This window comes from Oncorhynchus keta, chromosome 15, assembly GCF_023373465.1.
Source record: "Oncorhynchus keta strain PuntledgeMale-10-30-2019 chromosome 15, Oket_V2, whole genome shotgun sequence".
In the NCBI taxonomy this organism is placed as follows: Eukaryota; Metazoa; Chordata; class Actinopteri; order Salmoniformes; family Salmonidae; genus Oncorhynchus; species Oncorhynchus keta.
In genome coordinates, this window is record NC_068435.1 from 25,281,075 (window position 1) to 25,302,913 (window position 21,839).

The 21,839-nt window shown below is 41.7% G+C and overlaps 1 protein-coding gene across 4 annotated transcripts in view; it reads right to left on the reverse strand.

Moving 5' to 3' along the window:
* Positions 1-21,152, reverse strand: part of LOC118395207 (sodium- and chloride-dependent glycine transporter 1-like) — a 96,760-nt gene extending 75,608 nt beyond the window's left edge. For 3 of the 4 annotated variants that reach the window (XM_052463752.1, XM_052463749.1, XM_052463751.1), the window contains exon 1: positions 21,006-21,152. The gene's annotated coding sequence lies outside the window, so the exon portion shown is untranslated. The remainder of the gene's footprint in view (positions 1-21,005) is intronic. The other variant, XM_052463750.1, reaches the window with a different exon arrangement.
* Between the last annotated feature and the right edge of the window lie 687 nt (positions 21,153-21,839).

The window sequence follows — 21,839 nt, forward strand, 5'->3', positions numbered from 1 at the left end:
AACCTTGACCCAGAAAATATAAAGAACTATCGGCCTATATCAAATCTTCCATTCCTCTCAAAAAAAAAAAAAAAGCTGCTGCGCAGCAACTCACTGCCTTCCTGAAAACCAATAATGTCTACGAAATGCTTCTGTCTGGCTTTAGACCCCATCATAGCACTGAGACTGCACTTGTGAAGGTGGTAAATTACCTTTTAATGGCGTTCGACCGAGGCTCTGCATCTGTCCTCGTGCTCCTAGACCTTAGTGCTGCTTTTGATACCATCGATCACCACATTCTTTTGGAGAGATTGGAAACCCAAATTGGTCTACACGGACAAGTTCTGGCCTGGTTCAGATCTTATCTGTCAGAAAGATATCAGTTTGTCTCTGTGGATGGTTTGTCCTCTGACAAATCAACTGTAAATTTCAGTGTTCCTCAAGGTTCCGTTTTAGGACCACTTTAGTTTTCACTGTATATTTTACCTCTTGGTGATGTCATTCGGAAACATAATGTTAACTTTCACTGCTATGCGGATGACACACAGCTGTACCTTTTGATGAAACATAGTGAAGCCCCAAAATTGCCCTCTCTGGAAGCCTGTGTTTCAACATAAGGAAGTGGATGGCTGCAAATGTTCTATCTTTAAACTCGGAAAAAACAGAGATGCTTGTTCTAGGTCCCAAGAAACAAAGAGATCTTCTGTTGAATCTGACAATTAATCTTGATGTTGTACAGTCGTCTCAAATGAAACTGTGAAGGACCTCAGCGTTACTCTGGACCCCGATCTCTCTTTTGACGAACATATCAACACTGTTTCAAGGACAGCTTTTTTCCATCTACGTAAAACTGCAAAAATCTGAAACTTTCTGTCCAAAAATGATGCAGAAAAATGTATCTATGCTTTTGTCACTTCTAGATTAGACTACTGCAATGCTCTACTTTCCGGCTACCTGGATAAAGCACTAAATAAAATTCAGTTAGTGCTAAACACGGCTGCTAGAATCTTGACTAGAACCAAATAATTTGATCATATTACTCCAGTGCAGCCTCCCTACACTGGCTTCCTGTTAAGGCAAGGGCTGATTTCAAGGTTTTACTGCTAACCTACAAAACATTACTTGGGCTTGCTCCTACCTATCTTTCCGATTTGGTCCTGCTGTACATACCTACATGTACGCTACGGTCACAAGACGCAGGCCTCCGTACTGTCCCTTGAATTCCTAAACAAATAGCCGGATGCAGGGCTTTCTCCTCCTCTCTCTCTCTCTCTCTCTCTCTCTCTCTCTCTCTCTCTCTCTCTCTCTCCCATCTCTCTCTCTCTCTCTCTCTCTCTCTCTCTCTCTCTCTCTCTCTCTCTCTCTCTCTCTCTCTCGTTTATCTTTAACATACAATCTGTGGAAATTATTAGAATAGAAAGGTTCAGAACTTTTGTGAAACATCTCAGAACAGTGGAAAAATATATGGCAGCTGGAAATCAAAACTGGATGGTCTTCAGAGATAGATGGGAGTGGTTGAGGGTAGCTGAAGGCTGGGACCAAAAACAAACAAAATATAACGAATGCAAAATATACTGTATCCGTAAAATGTATATAGTATGTATAAACTGGAAGTAGAAGCTTAAGTATTGTTGTTAATTACTCCAATTAGCAGAGGGGTGGTAGGGTTAGGGGCAAATAATAAAGATAGAACAAAAATATATGGGGGATTGGAAATGATGCAGACAATTACATTGATTGAAGCCACAATCTGCAATATTATAGCTGATCTGCTCCTTAAAAATAAAAATAAACATTCAAAAAATTCAAATAGCTTGATGACGAGTTAGTTATTTGAATCAGCTGTATTTCAGTCAGCTTGAATCACATGCAGCAAATATTGTGCATTAACATTGATGAAGGAGTGAACAGCACACAACTTACAGGAACAACTTGTTGGTCAATTTCCTGATATGCCAGCTCAAAACAAAGGAGAGAATGTTGAATGAATGAACGTGTGATGGTGGTGTTGTTAACTCTATTCAATCATTTTAAAGCATTCAAAGTCCTGTGGACAGTTTGGATGCCCTCATGTGTTCTCAGTCAAGATTGATATGCTACCCAGTTATTGTTGCCAAACAAATGGATCTAGAAGTGGTGTTACATATTATCCAGATATGCTCTTCGAATTGAGGCCCAATCACTTGAGGCCCAATCACACTACAATAATATATTCTAACGACAATGAGATCATTATTGGCTTTGGCAGGGATTACAGAAGAAATGGGTAAAACTTGCATGCGGATGTCTGCCATAACATCAAACAGATGAATTCATACAATGGCTTTCTCCAGTCGACAGGTCCTAAAACTCACTTGGCCCTTGTCCTTTAGCCTCTTTGTGGTCAATTTTAGGCTAAGTGGTGTTAGTTGAACTCCAATCCCACTACTCCTATCCTAAGCAATGGCAGGATAATGGGCCTAGGAATTGCCAGGGACCTCACAATATGATAATATCACAATACTTAGGTGTCAATGCGATATGTATTGCGATTATCACGATTCCGTATGTATTGCGATTCGACAATGTGATTTTACTGCGATTGGATGTTCCACACATATTACTCATTATATGTCTGAGAGAGACGACAGAGAGCATGAGAACATTTGTTTTAAAGCAGGTACAGCCGACTACCGCTAGCTACTGCTATCTATAATTTAAAAATAATAAAAATAATCAACATATTGCAATATGTAACTGTATAGATATTTCCCTCATCACTACAGGACAAGCAGTAATAACAATCTGCTATGGTAAGATTGGCTTCCTCCTACTGTCTCTGTTGCTACATGATACTACACCTCCTCACATGCCCTCCACCCTATAGATAGCACTGGGGGCTCACACTACAGTTCCTCACTGCTGCTTGTTGGGCTAGGCCCATGGCACTTTCTGCTTAGTCTCGAAAACCCGATCCTAGGCAACACAGTGATTAGGGTCTGGTTTCAATGATGGACTCTTTTGGCATAGAGGAACTACATCACTGCGTACAATGATAAGGGGGGGGGGGATCAGGGCTCTCCCAACTAATACCAAGGCAGCCATCCAGCCGGTCACAATTCAAAAACAAAGTTTGTGCGCAAAACCTTTGCAGTGGTTTAAGTTAAGGTAGTTGATGCCAACTAGCCACTTGCAAACAGCACTCATTAAAAATAACTTCTGTGATCTCCATCTTGCTAGCTACCATTCTACATTTTATTCTAGCGGATAAAGTAGCGACGTAGGAAGTGACGTAGGTTCTCTATGCCAAAAGAGTCCATCATTGAAACAAGACCGTAGTCACTGTGTTGCCTAGGATTGCGTTTTTACCCCTCCTGAGGGAGTTTACTAAAACCAAATTGAACCAGCTAAGTGTGAAATTGGGAAAGACACATTCTAGAAACAATTTCTTGACGTTATTAGCATGGTATTTAGTGGCATTAGGCCGGTAAATACTATGTTTACGGAGCACCACACACCCCACTACTACACCAGGCACAGCCAGATACGGGCTAGGCCTAGTGTCAGCCTCGTGGCTTAGTGGAGTTGCACAAAGCATTGAATTTCACTATTCTGGGGTTTCCGGTTTCTGCTAAGGATGATTGGCTGCAAAGCATATTCTCTTTGGATTGTTTCCTTTGCAATGGGTGAAAACAAAATACAAGCTAATTTCAGTCCAACTAACAATAAGGCAATCTCAAAATAGACACACTAAATATTGGCTAAGAGGGTAAAACAGGAGCAAGAGCCATAGCTTTGATGAGGACGAGTGGAAATGTGCAGAATCAATCTGAATCTACTGTATGACAGAGTTTATTCAAGTAAACAGAAGCTTGAGGTAACATATGAATATCCACAACTGAGACTAACATTGACACAGGTTGGTACATGATCGAACTGTACATTGGCATTGACTTACACCATGACCAAGAAGCATCCAAACTCATGGAACAATGTAAAGGTATCTGTTCAGCTGAGAAATTAATGTAGCCTTTATAGGTATAGACATATATAAAATGGTTTTTTTTGTGGTATAAGAGGTACAACAAACATTTAGATGTTACTCAACAAAGAATAATGGGTTACATAAACAAGATGGAAATGTCAGATTCAGGCCATGCGGGTAGGGGTGGTTTAATTAGCTATTGTGGAATGAACAGTGATGACATACAAAGATCTCTTTGTGAACTCCTTCTACGCCAGACATTCTAGCCAAATGCTGCTGAGAATGCTGTGAATGCTGTGAATGCTGTGAATGTGGAATCTTTTTTCAAGGCCATAATCTCTGCTACCATCTACGGGCCCTCCATGCACTGAACACCCCACACGTGCACAGAAGCACACACACAAGCACACACACACACACACACACACAGAAGCACGTGCACATGTGCGCTAGGCCAGTCCTGGTTAATCTTTTCACTGGATTAGTGGAATAAGGCCTTGGCCCAGTAATGGGCACTGACTGTTTTGTTGATATATCACTGGGAACTGTGTCTGTGAGTGGTAGGTGCAGATTTTTACAACCCACCAAACTTAAGTCAGAACTGCCTCCTGTGGTTACTGGTGGGGGGTTGTTCTTAAGAGCTAGGGTAACGTAGTGGCTTGATGTCAGACTGGAACCTAGTAAATATTGACCTCAATACTGACAAACCACTTATGCTGAGTTTAGACGAGGGGTGCAAAAAACGTCATACCAGTCGTTATAGCAGGACAAGAAAGCAAGAAAGAGGGTGACAGGAAGCAAGGCAGCACGACAGTATGCGTTGCTATGGTGATTTCAGTAAACAAACTTTGCAAGTCAACATTCGGTAGAAAACAACCCTATGATCAGACTTTGAAATAATTGAATTCTGGAGGAAAGTTCTGTCTACTGTGGTGCCTGACAGTATTCACCGCCAGCCTCAACGGCATTTACCGTCGTGCTCTGATTGAAAACAATGACATCCGGTTTGCCGTGTACCTCGTACCATCTAAAAGCATTAGAGATCGGAACACAATTAAACTGATAGTGGCTGACGTGGTGGCTGACGGCAAGCAGTACCAGAACGCCAAGTCAAGGTCCAAAAGACTTCTAAACAGCTTCTACCCCCAAGCCCCAAGACTCCTAAACAGCTAATCAAATGGCTACCCAGACTATTTGCATTGCCCCCCATAAAAATACTGAATGAACACTTATTTTAACTTATGATACATCAATAAAACATCAATAATATAATACATCAATAAAATCAATTTAGCCTCAAATAAATTATGAAACAATGAAACATGTTCAATTTGATTTAAATAATGCAAAAACAAAGTGTTGGAGAAGAAAGTAAAAGTGCAATATGTGCCATGTATGAAAGCTAACGTTTAAGTTCCTTGCTCAGAACATGAGAACATATGAAAGCTGGTAGTTCCTTTTAACATGATTCTTCAGTATTCCCAGGTAAGAAGTTTTAGGTTGTAGTTATTATAGGAATTATAGGACTATTTCTCTCTATACCATTTGTATTTCATATACCTTTGACTATTGGATGTTCTTGTAGGCACTTTAGTATTTCCAGTGTAACAGTATAGCTTCCGTCCCTCTCCTTGCCGCTACCTGGGCTCGAACCAGGAACACATCGACAACAGCAACCCTCGAAGCAGCGTTACCCATGCAGAGCAAGGGGAACAACTACTCCCAAGTCTCAGAGCGAGTGACATTTGAAACGCTATTAGCACGCACCCGCTAACCATTTCACATCGGTTACACCAACCTAATCTCCTAATCTCGGGAGTTGATAGGCTTGAAGTCATGAACAGCGCAATGCTTGAAGCACAGCGAAGAGCTGCTGGCAAAACGCACGAAAGTGCTGTTTGAATGAATGCTTACGAGCCTGCTGGTGCCTACCATCGCTCAGTCAGACTGCTCTATCAAATCATAGACTTAATTATAATATAATAACACACAGAAATACGAGCCTTAGGTCATTAATATGGTCGAATCTGGAAACTATAATTTTGAAAACAAAACGTTTATTCTTTCAGTGAAGTGCAGAACCGTTCCGTATTTTATCTAACGGGTGGCATCCCTAAGTCTAAATATTCCTGTTACATTGCATAACATTCAATGTTATGTCATAATTACGTAAAATTCTGGCAAATTAGTTCGCAATGAGCCAGGCGGCCCAAACTGTTGCATATACCCTGACGCAAGAGAAGTGACACAATTTCACCTGGTTAATATTGCCTGCTAACCTGGATTTCTTTTAGCTAAATATGCAGGTTTAAAAATATATACTTGTGTATAGATTTTAAGAAAGGCATTGATGTTTATGGTTAGGTACACGTTGGAGCAACGACAGTCCTTTTTTGCAAATGTGCACCGCATGGATTATATGCAACGCAGGACACGCTAGATAAACTAGTAATATCATCAACCATGTGTAGTTAACTAGTGATTATTATTGATTGTTTTTTATAAGATAAGTTTAATGCTAGCTAGCAACTTACCTTGGCTTCTTACTGCATTCGCGTAACAGGCAGGCTCCTCGTGAGGCAGGTGGTTAGAGCATTGGACTAGTTAACCGTAAGGTTGCAAGATTGAATCCCTGAGCTGACAAGGTACAAATCTGTCGTTCTGCCCCTGAACAAGGCAGTTAACCCACTGTTCCTAGGCCGTCATTGAAAATATTTGCCTAGTTAAATAAAGGTGATTTTTTTTTTTTTATAAAAAAAAATAGAGGTTCCAATTTCGATCAGATAACCTGTTACAGGTTATCCACCAACCCACTGCCAGTCCAGCAGAAAGTCAATTCCCCACTGTCCATTTAGGTTTTTAGCTACCACACAGTTATGAAAGTTGTAGTTTGAATCTAACCTCAGTAACTGCTAATAACCTAAGATCTGTGTGAGTCACCTGAATTTGGACAGCCATGGGTGAGTAATTACTCTGTAATTGAGTCGGTGTGGTTTCGGGCAGATTCCCCTGCATATTCCACTCAACCAATGAGAACATTAACATATTATTGCCATAAAATATCAAATCAATACAAACACAAGAGGCAGGACAGATAATTCAAAAGTTTGACTTTAGATCTGATGAGGGTAGGCCGATCATTTCATACCAGCATGAATGACGATAAAAATGCCCAAAAAATATGCAATTATGGGCCAGCAAAACATGTTGAACAACATAGTATCGTGATAGCACGGGGAGGAAACTTCACAGTGGCATAGCATTCTGTTCCATACTTGTTCCAGGTTTTTTTAAACCTGTCACTGATATTCACACTTCTACTCAATACAACACATATGGCATTTAACTTCCCACTGTTCACTGTATAACAGAATACTGCATATAATGGCAAAGGCCTACCCATTTGAAAAGGCCTACCTGTGATTTGGCTGGAGGAATGGCAGAAAGAATATACATGCCATTGTGTCAGTAAGAGGAAATCTCACACACCTACTCATTCAAGGGTTTTTCTGAATTTGTTTATTATTTTCTACATTTTAAAATAATAGTGAAGACATCAAAAATATGAAATAACACACTCTTCACATTCTCTCTAACAGCTTCATGAGGTAGTCACCTGGAATGAGTAGGTGTGTCCAAATGTTTGACTGTATACTGTATGTAAAGTGTAAAATTGAATCAACTCTATATCTGACATGGTACAGGTGTCTCCTTTTTTAAGCCCAGAACCATGTGTGTAACGTGTATACTTTTGTTTTCGAAGTAGATTTGTTTCAGACTACCAACAATCCCTTTGTGTGACCCTGATTTCGATCACTGCAGTAAAAGGTTAAACACATTAGGCACCAAACAGAATGTAAGGAGCACCAGAAAGAGATTTCTGATTGTTTAGGCTTACATTAGGCCTATATAGTTATACAGGGATTAAACAATATACCATGTATCAACTTTGCTCGCTCTGTGCGCTTCTCCAATGTGTCAAATGTACAAATTTAACATCGGGAGACTGATCAGGGTCTCCAACTCCACATTTGAAAAGCTGATGGAATAGATGTGCATGAAGAGCAGACGGAGAGGCACAGGTGAGTGATGGCTGGAAGGGGATGTAAACTGGCAGATTACAGCTGCCACACGTGATATGTGCATGAAAGTGAAGTGGACATTATTGAACAGGCACATACAAGAGAAGAGTTGCTGTTGCTTAAAAAAACGTAACAGGATTTATTTTTTAAAAAACATCATAAACATTTTATAACAGCCGCCAGCAGGTTAGATCGGTCTGGCTAAAAAATGTTGTAGTATCGTATGAAACAATCATTTGTAGCCAACATAAACACATAAACTAAATAATATATGTAAAGACAAGATTAATAAATCAAGAATAGTGTGATGGCTATAGGGTGATAACAATATTAGTGTGATGACAATATTTGCCTATCACTTGTGAATGATGCCCAGCATAAGGCAAGAAATAAATACTTTTTCGAATCATAGTCCCACACCTCATGTAGCCCATCCCATAGGCCTTTATGTTTGATAAGGTTTGTGTCACAACTAAAGTGACCAAATAACTTCTTAAAATTAAGCACATTAATCTGCTTTACAAGGGGTGTAGAGCCTAACTGTCATACATAAAGAGTGTGTGAGTTTCAAGTTTGGGGGAGATAATTTTCACCATAAAAAGGCACCTTTAAAATAAAATAATTACATGCAAAATTGCATTTGCAGTCTCTTTTGATAATGGTGTTTTCCACTAATGGAACATTTTCACTTATAGCCTACTACCATGTAGAGCTTATAATGTGAATAAATAAACTAATAGTTTATCAACATTTAAAGCTAAACGTTCTAATCTGTTGCGTCAGCCACAATGCTTTTTAAAAATGCTAGTGGTTGTATTCATTTGGGATCTATTGCATCCCACAATAGTCCCTATTGCATCCCACAATAGTCTCTATTGTATCCCACAATAGTCTCTATTGCATCCCACAATAGTCTCTATTGCATCCCACAATAGTCTCTATTGCATCCCACAATAGTCCCAGACTATGTTTGGAATATTTGTTTCACGCACAGAATAGGTCAACTTTTGTACTATGGGGGATAGTAGACTGACATTGACACATTTTGCTGTTCGTTAGGCCTACTCATCTTGTTGGCTGACGAAAAGTACATGTGGACAGTTCAATATGCACCTCGGAATTGTATAAGGACACGCGCAGTTGCGTCCCATATCTATCTTCACTTGTAGCCTGTGAGAATGACCCAATCACGTGATGCAGACCCATGTTAGAGGTGCTTCGTAGCAGCACTCAGGGAGAAGGGTACAACTCAGCACACCGGGCCACGGGCACAATGGCCACAAAAGGCATGGATCTTTTTAGGGTGCATTACGGCCACACAATGGGGATGCAGCCGTGAAATTCGAGGCAATATCAAGTGCTTGTCAAATTGTGAATGAGAGACTGATAAAGTGTGTACAGCCTGCGCAAAAAAACTAAGAGAGCATCACTAGAGTTGCATCATGCAGCTTTACAACGTATTACAAATCTAAACATATAACTCTAAATTAAGTATATAGGAGGACCTATTTCTTTGTTAACCGCTCAACACAGAATAGCCTCATGTGCACACTCCCTCAAATCATTTGGAGAAAATATCCTTTCCATTTTATTCAGCTTTGTTCAATTGTATTTTTCATAATATAAAATAATATAAAATAATGCCACGGAATTCTAAGCAAATCTTGTCTGCTAAATGAACTAGTGTAGCCCACAGCCATTTGGCATAGCCAGATCAGGACAACTATGCAACTCTGTTCTTCTGATATAGACTACATTTTCTTCATATCATGCTTCTTTAGACCTGTCTAAAATAAATGACAGAGTCATTGTGAAGGTGTAGGCTATATTACATGGCTGTATTAGACTTTTTAAAATGTAGATGTTACAAAGGTCTGCATCAGTGGCTTGTAGGCTGTGTGTGGAAGCCAGGAAATGCTAAATGTGTTTATGTTAATTCACGTCAATTACCAAAAGACCGACAGTTATTTCTTTGACAATCACTGGGCTGACAAATTTTCGTGACCGCCACAGCCCTACGTGGCAACACTAATCCCTGCTACTCCAAATAATGCATGGCTGGCATTCTGAAATGTCCTCTTGTAGACGCCTGGTTAGTTGTGAGATATGCACCGCTAACACCCTCCCGAAAACAACAATGAGAGCAAAAGTACACAGTGGACACGGCAATCTACTTTCAGATTCATTATAGAGCTTTGGGAAATGTCCATTAGGGCCTACGTGCTGTTTTTGTTTGTCTGTCTCTCACCCATACCTCCTCTTGAGTGTCTTACCACAATGCACAAGTGAGAGTCACAGTGACACTTTCCTCATTCACTCACTGTGATAACTGGAATGTAGTCTACCCGGTAGGTCTAGGCTACACACTGCTACACACTGTCTGTGACGGTAACTGAATAACTTTGTAACTGATGGCTACGGATGAAGACCACCATGAGAAACATAAATAAGTTCAAACTTATTTCAATCAAATTGTATTGGTCACGTACACATGGGTGGCAGATGTTATTGTGAGTGTAGCGAAATGCTTGTAAATAGGCCTACATTCATTTTTCATTCATTTTTATTAACTTCATCTTCATGTAGATAAACTTGACCTAATTGCGGTACTGTTTACCAGTGATCATAAGCAATTGTTTTGCAAACGTAGTCTATCTACATCTCTTCCTCATTCCAACTGTCATTTGATGCTCAAGCAGCTAATCCGCTAGATGTGTGGGGATGTAGAAGCGCTAGCCTATAGGCTATGGCACTTCAGTAAAAAAAAATGCTTGATGTGTGGACTTTCTTTTATACAATGCATGTTTTCATTGCTTGCTTGTCTCTTTTAAAGCTGCAATACGTAACTTTTGAGGGCGACCCGACCAAATCCACATATAAAATGTGAGTTATAGATCTGTCATTCTCATTGAAAGCAAGTCTATGAAGCGGTATATCTGTTCTATGTGCACTATTTCTATGCTTCCCGTTCTTAAGTTTAGTTTTTGGGTGGTTTACTTTCGGTTTTGTACACCAGCTTCAAATACAATATTTTTGGTTTTGGAAAATATATTTCACAGTGGTTAAGATGGTACAATGATTCTTTACACTATACTTGCTTGTTTTGTCAGAAACTGAAATTAGGCGAACTATTAGAATTTTAGAAACCAGGAAATGGTGGAGCAATTTCAAAAAGTGCACCTTTAAAAAAGGTTGGATGTGTCTGACTATTCATTAATTATTAAACAGCAGCCAACAAAGTTGTTTTGACTCTGAGGTCTATAATGCACTAATGTTGTGCCAAATGGACAATGCTACCAATCCTATCCAACTTGGCATGATATCATTTGATACGGAATCTTTTCTTAATTTATAGACTAATCAACACTGATAAAAAGGCTATGGACATGTTCCCTGTATATGTTTCTATTTTAATGATTGTCAATTTCATCTTCATACTATCGCATAGCTGTCTCTCCCCTTCATACATTCCTTGTCAATTCATTATCTTATACCTTACTTTCGGAAAGGTTTTTTAATAAGTTTTAACCTCTAATGACTCCCCATCCCGCATGAGGGAGCGTAATCATCGACTGACACTAATTAGCATAACGCAACGGACATAAACATTCCTAGAAAATATTCCTATTCATGAAAATGACAAGTGAAATATATTGAGACACAGCTTAGCCTTTTGTTAATCACCCTGTCATCTCAGATTTTCAAAATATGCTTTACAGCCAAAGCTAGACAAGCATTTGTGTAAGTTTATCGATAGCCTAGCATAGCATTTTGTCCAGCTAGCAGCAGGTAACTTGGTCACGGAAATCAGAAAAGCAATCAAATTAAATTGTTTACCTCTGATGAGCTTAGGATGTTTTCACTCACGAGACTCCCAGTTAGATAGCCAATGTTCCTTTTTTCCAAAAATATTATTTTTATTATTAAAATAATATTTTTGTAGGCGAAATAGCTCCGTTTGTTCTTCACGTTTGGCTGAGAAATCGCCCGGAAATTGCAGTCACGAAAATGCCGGAAAATATTCCAAATTAGCTCCATAATATCGACAGAAACATGGCAAACGTTGTTTATAATCAATCCTCAAGGTGTTTTTCAAAGATCTATTCGATAATATATCCACCGGGACAATTGTTTTTTCAGTATGACCGATTGGAATAATGGCTACCTCTGTATTTTACACGAGAATCACTCTGGGAGCCATCAGGTGACCAGTTACGCAATGTAGCCGCTTACGGGTATTCTTCAACATAAATGCGTAAAACTACGTCACAATGCTGTAGACACCTTGGGGAATACGGAGAAAAAGTAATCTGGTTGATAGCCCATTCACTGCTCAATAGCGACGCATTGGAAGGCAGCGCTTTCAAAACATGAGGCACTTCCGGATAGGATTTTTCTCAGGCTTTCGGCTGCAATATCAGTTCTGTTATACTCTCAGACAATATTTTTACAGTTTTGAAACCTTTAGAGTGTTTTATATCCTAAGCTGTCAATTATATGCATATTCTAGCATCTTGTCCTGACAAAATGTCCCGTTTACTACGGGAACGTTATTTTTCCAAAAATGAAAATACTGCCCCCTATTCACAAAAGGTTTTAAGGAAAGGATAAATATTTGCTTGAGTCTGACATACTGGTGGCTTTGATTGACGGGTCCTTTTACGTGGGTGTGCGTGTAAGTTCACTGATTCTCTCTATAGGCCTATATGTCCATTCAGAAAGTTCTCTAAAGTAGCCTGTCTGAACTCTCTCTTTAATAAGAATCAAACGCTCCTGTCATGATTTCATCTTGTAAAAGGCCTTTTAGGAAAGGCCCTTTCTCACCAAGTCCGTTATTTTTGTCAGACACATTCGGAAGAAGAAGAAAAAATACGATAAATGAATATCGTCCTCCAAAAATCTATTATTTATTCGTAACATGTTCGATTTTTACATCTTCGCATGCGAAAATAGGATATTGACCAATAGAAATGTAACGGTTCTCTTGGTGTGAAGGAGAGTCGGACCAAAATGCAGCGTGTAGATTGCGATCCATGTTTTAATAAACAAATGTAACACGAATCTAAATACAAACACTACAAAAAACAATAAGCGTAACGAAAACCGAAACAGCCTATACTTGTGTACACTAACACATAGACAGAAACAAGGACACTAAGGACAATCACCCACGACAAACTCAAAGAATATGGCTGCCTAAATATGGTTCCCAATCAGAGACAACAATAAACACCTGCCTCTGATTGAGAACCACTCCAGACAGCCATAGACTTTGCTAAATCACCCCACTAGCTACAATCCCAATATATACACACCACATACAAAAACCCATGCCACACCCTGGCCTGACCCAATACATGAAGATAAACACAAAATACTTCGACCAGGGCGTGACAGAACCCCCCTCCTAAGGTGTGGACTCCCGAACGCACCTCAAAACAATAGGGAGGGTCCGGGTGGGCGTCAGTCCATGGTGGCGGCTCCGGCGCGGGACGTGGACCCCACTCAGTCAATGTCTTAGTCCCCTCTCCTCGCGTCCCTGGATAGTCCACCCTCGCCGCCGACCATGGCCTAGTAGTCCTCACCCAGAGCCCCACTGGACTGAGGAGCAGATCGGGACTGAAGGGCAGCTCGGGACTGAGGCAGCTCGGGACTGAGGGAAAGCTCGGGAGTGAGAGAAAGCTCGGGAGTGAGAGAAAGCTCGGGAGTGAGAGAAAGCTCGGGAGTGAGAGAAAGCTCGGGAGTGAGAGGAAGCTCGGGAGTGAGAGGAAGCTCAGGAGTGAGAGGAAGCTCAGGCAGGTAGATAGATCTACCAGATCCTGGCTGACTGGCGGATCCTGGCTGACTGGCGGATCCTGGCCGACTGGCAGATCCTGGCAGATCCCGGCTGACTGGCGGATCTGGAAGAGTCTGGTTGACTGGCAGATCTGGAAGAGTCTGGCTGACTGGCGGATCTGGAAGAGTCTGGCTGACTGGCAGATCTGGAAGAGTCTGGCTGACTGGCAGATCTGGAAGAGTCTGGCTGACTGGCAGATCTGGAAGAGTCTGGTTGACTGGCGGATCTGGAAGAGTCTGGTTGACTGGCGGATCTGGTTGACTGGCATATCTGGAAGAGTCTGGTTGACTGGCAGATCTGGAAGAGTCTGGTTGACTGGCGGATCCTGGCAGACTGAAAGATCTGGCTGCTCCATGCTGACTGGCAGCTCTGGCTGCTCCATGTAGGCTGACAGCTCTGGCGGCTTCTTACAGACTAGCAGCTCTGGCGGCTCCATGCAGACTGGCAGCTCCTTGCAGACTGGCAGCTCCTTGCAGACTGGCAGCTCTGGCTGCTTCATGCAGACTGACAGCTCTGGCTGCTCCATGCAGACTGACATCTCTGGCTGCTCCATGCAGACTGACATCTCTGGCTGCTCCATGCAGACTGACATCTCTGGCTGCTCCATGCAGGCTGGCAGCTCTGACTGCTCCATGCAGGCTGGCAGCTCTGACTGCTCCATGCAGGCTGGCAGCTCTGGCTGCGCTGAACAGACGGGAGACTCCGGCAGCGCAGGAGAGGAGAAAGGCTCCGACAGCGCTGGAGAGGCGGGAGACTCCGACAGCGCAGGAGAGGCGAGGCGCACTGTAGGCCTGATGCGTGGTGCTGGCACTGGTGGTACTGAACCGAGGACACGCACAGGAAGCCTGGTGCGGGGAGCTGCTACCGGAGGGCTGGGGTGTGGAGGTGGTACTGGATAGACCGGACCGTGCAGGCGCACTGGAGCTCTTGAGCACCGAGCCTGCCCAACCTCACCTGGTTGAATACTCTCGGTCGCCCTGCCAGTGCGGCGAGGTGGAATAGCCCGCACTGGGCTATGCAGGCGAACCGGAGACACCGAGCGCAAGGCTGGTGCCATGTAAGCCGGCCCAAGGAGACGCACTGGGGACCAGATGCGTAGAGCCGGCTTCATGGCATTTGGCTCGACGCTGAATCTAGGCCGGCCGATACGCGGAGCTGGAATATACCGCACCGGGCTATGCACCCGCACTGGGGACACCGTGTGCACCACTGCATAACACGGTGCCTGCCCGGTCTCTCTAGCCCCCCGGTAACCACAGGAAGTTAGCGTAGGTCTCCTACCTAGCGTAGCCCGACTCCCTGTGAGCCTTCCCCCCAAGACATTTTTGGGGCTGACTCTCGGGCTTCCAACCGCTACGCCGTGCTGCCTCCTCATACCTGCGCCTCTCAGCTTTCACCGCCTCCAGTTCTTCCTTGGGGCGGCGATATTCTCCAGGCTGAGCCCAGGGTCCTTTACCGTCCAGTTCGTCCTCCCATGTCCATTTCTCCAGGTAGTGCAGCCTCTCCCACTGCAGCTTCTGCTGCTCCTGCTGCTGCTGCCTCTGTTGCCTCTCCTGTGGCTCCTGCCTGTTGACACGCTGCTTGGTCCGTTTGTGGTGGGTGATTCTGTAACGGCTTTCTTGTGGAGAAGGAGAGTCGGACCAAAATGCAGCGTGTAGATTGCGATCCATGTTTTAATAAACAAACGTAACACGAATCTAAATACAAACACTACAAAAAACAATAAACGTAACGAAAACCGAAACAGCCTATACTTGTGTACACTAACACATAGACATGAACAAGGACACTAAGGACAATCACCCACGACAAACTCAAAGAATATGGCTGCCTAAATATGGTTCCCAATCAGAGACAACGATAAACACCTGCCTCTGATTGAGAACCACTCCAGACAGCCATAGACTTTGCTAGATCACCCCACTAGCTACAATCCCAATATATACACACCACATACAAAAACCCATGCCACACCCTGGCCTGACCCAATACATGAAGATAAACACAAAATACTTAGACCAGGGCGTGACAAGAAATTGTTATCTGGAACACCGCCACTAACAGGCCATGCACTGCTACTGACTGGTTTGTGGATTCATGATGTGAATCAATAAATTAATTTATCTCTGCCTGTTTTTTACGCTTGCAATGCATCAGTGCAGCAAGGTATCAATTTAGCCAATGTTATCACATCACACCAGAGCTAGGCTACACATCGCTCTCACCATTCAAACTTCCCTGCCAGTGCATTGCCAATGCTGTAGCCTATTTTATAGCCTTTCAGCAAGCAAGAGGATCGATCGATGCTTCTCTCCTAAAATAGACCTATATTTGCTTTTAAAAATAGCTCGAAATATGTTTCAAACTATATTGCTGTTCATTTGTCTATAAATAGGCCACTCGTTCAAGAGCTAGAAAGAGGAGGAAGAGATATGTCAGTGGAGTGGCGTGAATTGTGCAAGGATAGAAGATAGAAGATAGAAGTTAAGGACAGGTTGCTCAATAGGCTATGGACAGGTTGATCAATAGGCTATGGACAGGTTGATCAATAGGCTATGGACAGGTCGATCAATAGGCTATGGACAGGTTGATCATTAGGCTATGGACAGGTTGATCATTAGGCTATGGACAGGTTAATCAATCGGCTATGGACAGGTTGATCATTAGGCTATGGACAGGTCGTGCATGTGTTTCAATTTTCTAATGGTTGTCAATTTCATCTTCATGCCTATCACAGCTGTCTCTATATATCCCCCTTAAAACTTGCCCTGTCGATTTATATGATAGGCTACATTGATTTTGCATCATCCTATTATGTAGACAATTTTTTTTATATCCGACAGCAAGGAGTTGATGCTAAGGCAAGGTTTTTAATACATTTTTGTGAAAGGACAAATGTGATTTGCTTATGTTTGAGTGAGAAGCGCTGCAGGTGGCTTTGATGGTGTTTTAGGTGGTTGCGTATAATTTCACTAATTCTCTATGTCCATTCAAAACGTTTCCTAAAATGACAGTTTTACATTTCTTCTTATTCAGTGGGGTGCAAGTGAATTAAATGTAGCCAAGCTCCTTTCATGATTCATCCAATAGGATGCATATAGCCTCTAACCTAATATTTTGTACAGAGAATGACCACAGCGTTGGTGCCGTTATGCGAATTGTCCGGAAAAGTGGAGAGAAAAACATAGCGGACTATCCAGTAGTCCATGTCCTTAGTCTGCTTGTCTTCAGCAAACTGTTTGAGGCTTTCTTGTGCATCATCTTTAGAAGAGGCTTCATTCTGGGACAACAGCCATGCAGACCAATTTGATGCAGTGTACAGCGTATGGTCTGAGCACTGACAGGCTGATCCCCCACCCCTTCAACCTCTGCAGCAATGCTGGCAGCACTCATACGTCTATTTCCCAAAGACAACCTCTGGATATGACGCTGAGCACGTGCACTCAACTTCTTTGGTCGACCATGGCGAGGCCTGTTTTGAGTGGAACCTGTCCAGTTAAACCGTTAAACCGATTAATTAGGGCCGATTTCAAGTTTTCATAACAATCGGAAATCTGTATTTTTGGGGGCCGATTTGCCCCCCCCAAAAAATCATACCTTTTTTAAACTAGGCAAGTCAGTTAAGAACACATTCTTATTTTCTATGACGTCCTAGGAACGACAGATGTTCACCTTGTCAGGGTCAGAACGACAGATGTTCACCTTGTCAGCTTGGGGGATCCAATCTTGCAACCTTACAATTAACTAGTCCAACGCAGTAACAACCTGCCTCTCTCTCGTTGCACTCCACAAGGAGACTGCCTGTTACGCGAATGCAGTAAGCCAAGGTAAGTTGCTAGCTAGCATTAAACTTATCTTATAAAAAACAATCAATCATAATCACTAGTTAACACATGGTTGATGATATTACTAGATATTATCTAGCTTGTCCTGGGTTGCATATAATCTGACTGAGCATAAAAGCATACAAGTATCTAAGTAGCTAACTGAGCGGTGTTAGGCAGAAGCAGGCGCGTAAACATTCATTCAAACAGCACTTTCGTGCGTTTTGCCAGCAGCTCTTCGTTGTGAGTCAAGCATTGCGCTGTTTATGACTTCAAGCCTATCAACTCCCGAGATGAGGCTGGTGTAACCGAAGTGAAATAGCTAGCCAGTTAGCAGGCGTTAATAGTGTTTCAAACGTCACTCACTCTGAGCCTTCTAGTAGTTGTTTCCCTTGCTCTGCATGGGTAACACTGCTTTGATGGTGGCTGTTGTCGTTGTGTTTCTGGTTCGAACCCAGGGAGGAGCGAGGAGAGGGACGGAAGCTATACTGTTACACTGGCAATACTAAAGTGCTTATAAGAACATCCAATAGTCAAAGGTTAATGAAATACAAATGGTATAAACTTCCTGACTGATGTCTTGAGATGTTGTGGAGTGGTTGAAAAACTAGTTTTAATGTCTCCAACCTAAGTGTATGTAAACTTCTGACTTCAACTGTATGTATTACAAGCTTACTGGACCTACCACACATGCCTTTGATTTAGGCCTATACAGTGTAAAAAACAGTAAGAACACTTTCCTAATATTGAGTTGCACCCCTCCTTTTGCCCTCAGAATATCCTCAGTTTTTTGGGGCATGGACTCTACAAGGTTTTGAAAGCTGGCCCATGTTGACTCCAATGCTTCCCACAGTTGTCAAGTTGGCTTGATGTCCTTTGGGTGGTGGACCATTCTTGATACAGAAACTGTTGAGTGTGAAAATCCCAGCAGTGTTGTAGTTCTTGACACAAACCAGTGCGCCTGGCACCTACTACCATAACCCGTTCAAAGGTTCTTAAATCTTTTGTCTTGCCCACTAACCCTCAATGGCACAAATACATGTCTCAATTGTCATCCATGTCACATCCATGTCTCAAGGCTGAAAAATCCTTCTTCATGCAGATTCTGTGGCAAAACGTTAAGTCTGTTGCAAAACATTTTGTTACAAACTGTTTACTCCAAACGGAAAACGCAAGCAAGAGTTTCTATTAGACAAATTCAGGTAGGTCCCGTTTCGTTCCATTTGCGTCAGTTTGGTTCTTGAACGGTTTCCATAATGAATACACCCCAGGGGTGTAGGCTAATCATTAGTCCAAATAGTTAAAACAAAAATGTTGATTGGACCAAAACATTAGGAACACCTGACAATTGAGACTTGGATTGTGTATGTGTGCCATTCAGAGGGTGAATGGGCAAGACAAAATATTTAAGTGCCTTTGAGTAGTAGGTTCCAGGCGTACTGGTTTGAGTGAGTCAAGAACTGTAACACTGCTTTGGTTTCTGCACTCAACAGTGTGTATGGTCCACCACCCAAAGGACATTGAGCCAACTTGACACAACTGTGTGAAGCATTGGAGTCAACATGTGCCAGCATCCCTGTGGAACTCTTTCCATACCCCAGCAAATGGAGGCTGTTCTGAGGGCAAAAGGGGGTGCAACTCAATATTAGGAAGGTGTTCCTAATGTTTTGTACACTCAGTGTAAGTGATGAATGTCAAACATATCCCCAAACCATAGTAGCAGTTATACAAGGCTACTACAAATGTTATATGTAGTGTATTTTTGACGTTTGGAAAAGAATCCTCGTAAACAAGGTGACGCTTAGGGTGGATATTTAAATGAAAGAAACCTAGATGACTTCAAAAGCCATAGTTTACGTACCTGTACCTGACAAAGTACCCTATTTTTAAAATATGAAAAAAGAAAAAAACTCATACTATACATAAAACTGACATGATTGCATAATATTATTGTAAGCTGGTTTCGGTCCAACCTGTTGAAATACTGAGACAAGTAATATTACACCATTACAACCATCACATTTGCAATGGCAACATTGACCTCTGGGGGAAGCACTTCACAGCAGCAGCACGGAAGAAATAGGCATTTGAAAAAAATCACACTGCCACTAATAACAATAAGTCACTCAAGAACTAATAAACCAAATAATTGTTTAGCCATTTGAAAATTCTCACAAGAATTTTAAAGACATAGCCTATTTCCCAGCTTTTACACAAGCATCAGAGTGAGTATGGTTATAGACAACAACTGACAATAACCAACGGTTACTGTTACTAACAAACACATTAAATAGGGGAAATCCACAAATGTTCATGGGGATTACAGGTGTTAAATTAAAGCTACAGTCCTATATTAGGTGAAATTAGTTAAACATAACGTACAAATGTCTCATGCTTAGTATAACTGTATCATATTGTCATAATGGAAGATCTCAGGCTCTAATAGTCCATTGTTTATGTTTTCCTATAATTTGAGTGTGAACAAACAGGCCCCGAAATATGTCTAATAACACCAGCTTGATCTATGAATTATAGGATGATGAGCTACGCTATTTCCCCAGGCTGTCCAAACCCAATCCCTCAGTTTACCAAACAGTGTCAGGATGTTGAAACGGCAGAATGTGCCTTTAATATTGGTTGACCTCTTTAAGCTAAGTTAACTTGTTGAGAAATGTCCAACGTTGCTTTATGAAACCACAGAGACTTATTCTATATTGATGAAGCCCTGACATCATTGAATGGATATGTTGATGATTCTCACAGCATCTAATGTCTGAGAATCGTCAACATATCCATTCCATGATGTCATAACAACATCTAGGGAAGTAGCTTACCGTTAACGTTATCTGACACTGCCACGTGTTGAGTAGCAATGTTGAAATTGGTTTTAAATATCTGTAACCACCGCACAACTGTAGCATGAGTTTATTCAAAAAGAAGTAACGGTGATATTACAAATAGTAAGTACAGCCAGTTGCAGATAACCTGTTATAACTGGAGTGAATAAGCTAACACTGTGTGGGCTAGCGGTTGAAATTGCTATTTATCTCGTCCTTCTTACCAAAATGTGTATCATACTCGGAGTAAACAACTAGCTAACTAGCAAGGTAATTTTAATTAACTTTAGTAAAGTCAAGGCAAAAAATCATATATTTCAGCATCCACACATGGCTAGCCTAAGTTACGTGCCCATGTCTTTACTGTGGGTTAACATTAAAGTTGATTGATGCTCCTATTCAAACTACTGAACGTACCAAGAAAGCTAGCTATAATAATGTATGATCATTTTATTGCAATGTTTTGTGTCATTGATTGCTTACCATAGCGTGGTGTCGTATAGATCTGGTGGCAGGTTGTGTCAATTCGGAATTTTCAGTTGCATCACCTTGTCTGAAGTCTTCCTCTTCGCGGAGTTTCTGTCCCTCCTCCTTTTTTTCTCAATCATTTTCTACGCCCACGAGGGGTCTTGAATTATGAGCTGCTGCGCGTGCATTGATCCAGCCACCTACAAATACTAATAGGATAATTAAAATGATTCATTTAATATGATCTATATGGCCGCCACAACCTGTTTAATCAAAGTCCCATCCAAGACCCCATTTCTAGTAAGCTACCTTGTTATTCACCGACCTGTTAGAATGGACATGTCTTGTCCTGTGGTGTAAATGAACACAACAAAGTAGCCAAGGGTAAACTTGTCCGGCTGAACTGAAACTGTGGAATAATCCCCCCCCACAAACAAATGATGATGATGATGATGATGATGATGGTGATAAGCGATAGCCTACTATCATGCATGATGATCACACTTTAGGTCATGTAGGTTTTCTGACATATTTTTGAAGCCTGCGTGCGTGCACATGCTGAGAACGAAATAGGTCCTTTGTGTGATAAATCGGTCTGCAAGAAACAGAAAAGCTTAAGCTATAGCCTACTATGCATTGTAATTTAGCCATCCTATATCATGGAATGAGCAATGACAATCTCAGGATAATATCAAATCTAATAGCTGTCTACAAGTATGTATGTATCATTCACAGGATGTCTTTGCCAATGTCAGTGGAGAGAGACAGCTGTGGTGTTCAAATGATGATAATGGCATCCACATGTCATTGAAGAGAGACAGCTATTTCATTCAGAAAAAAGAGGTTAAG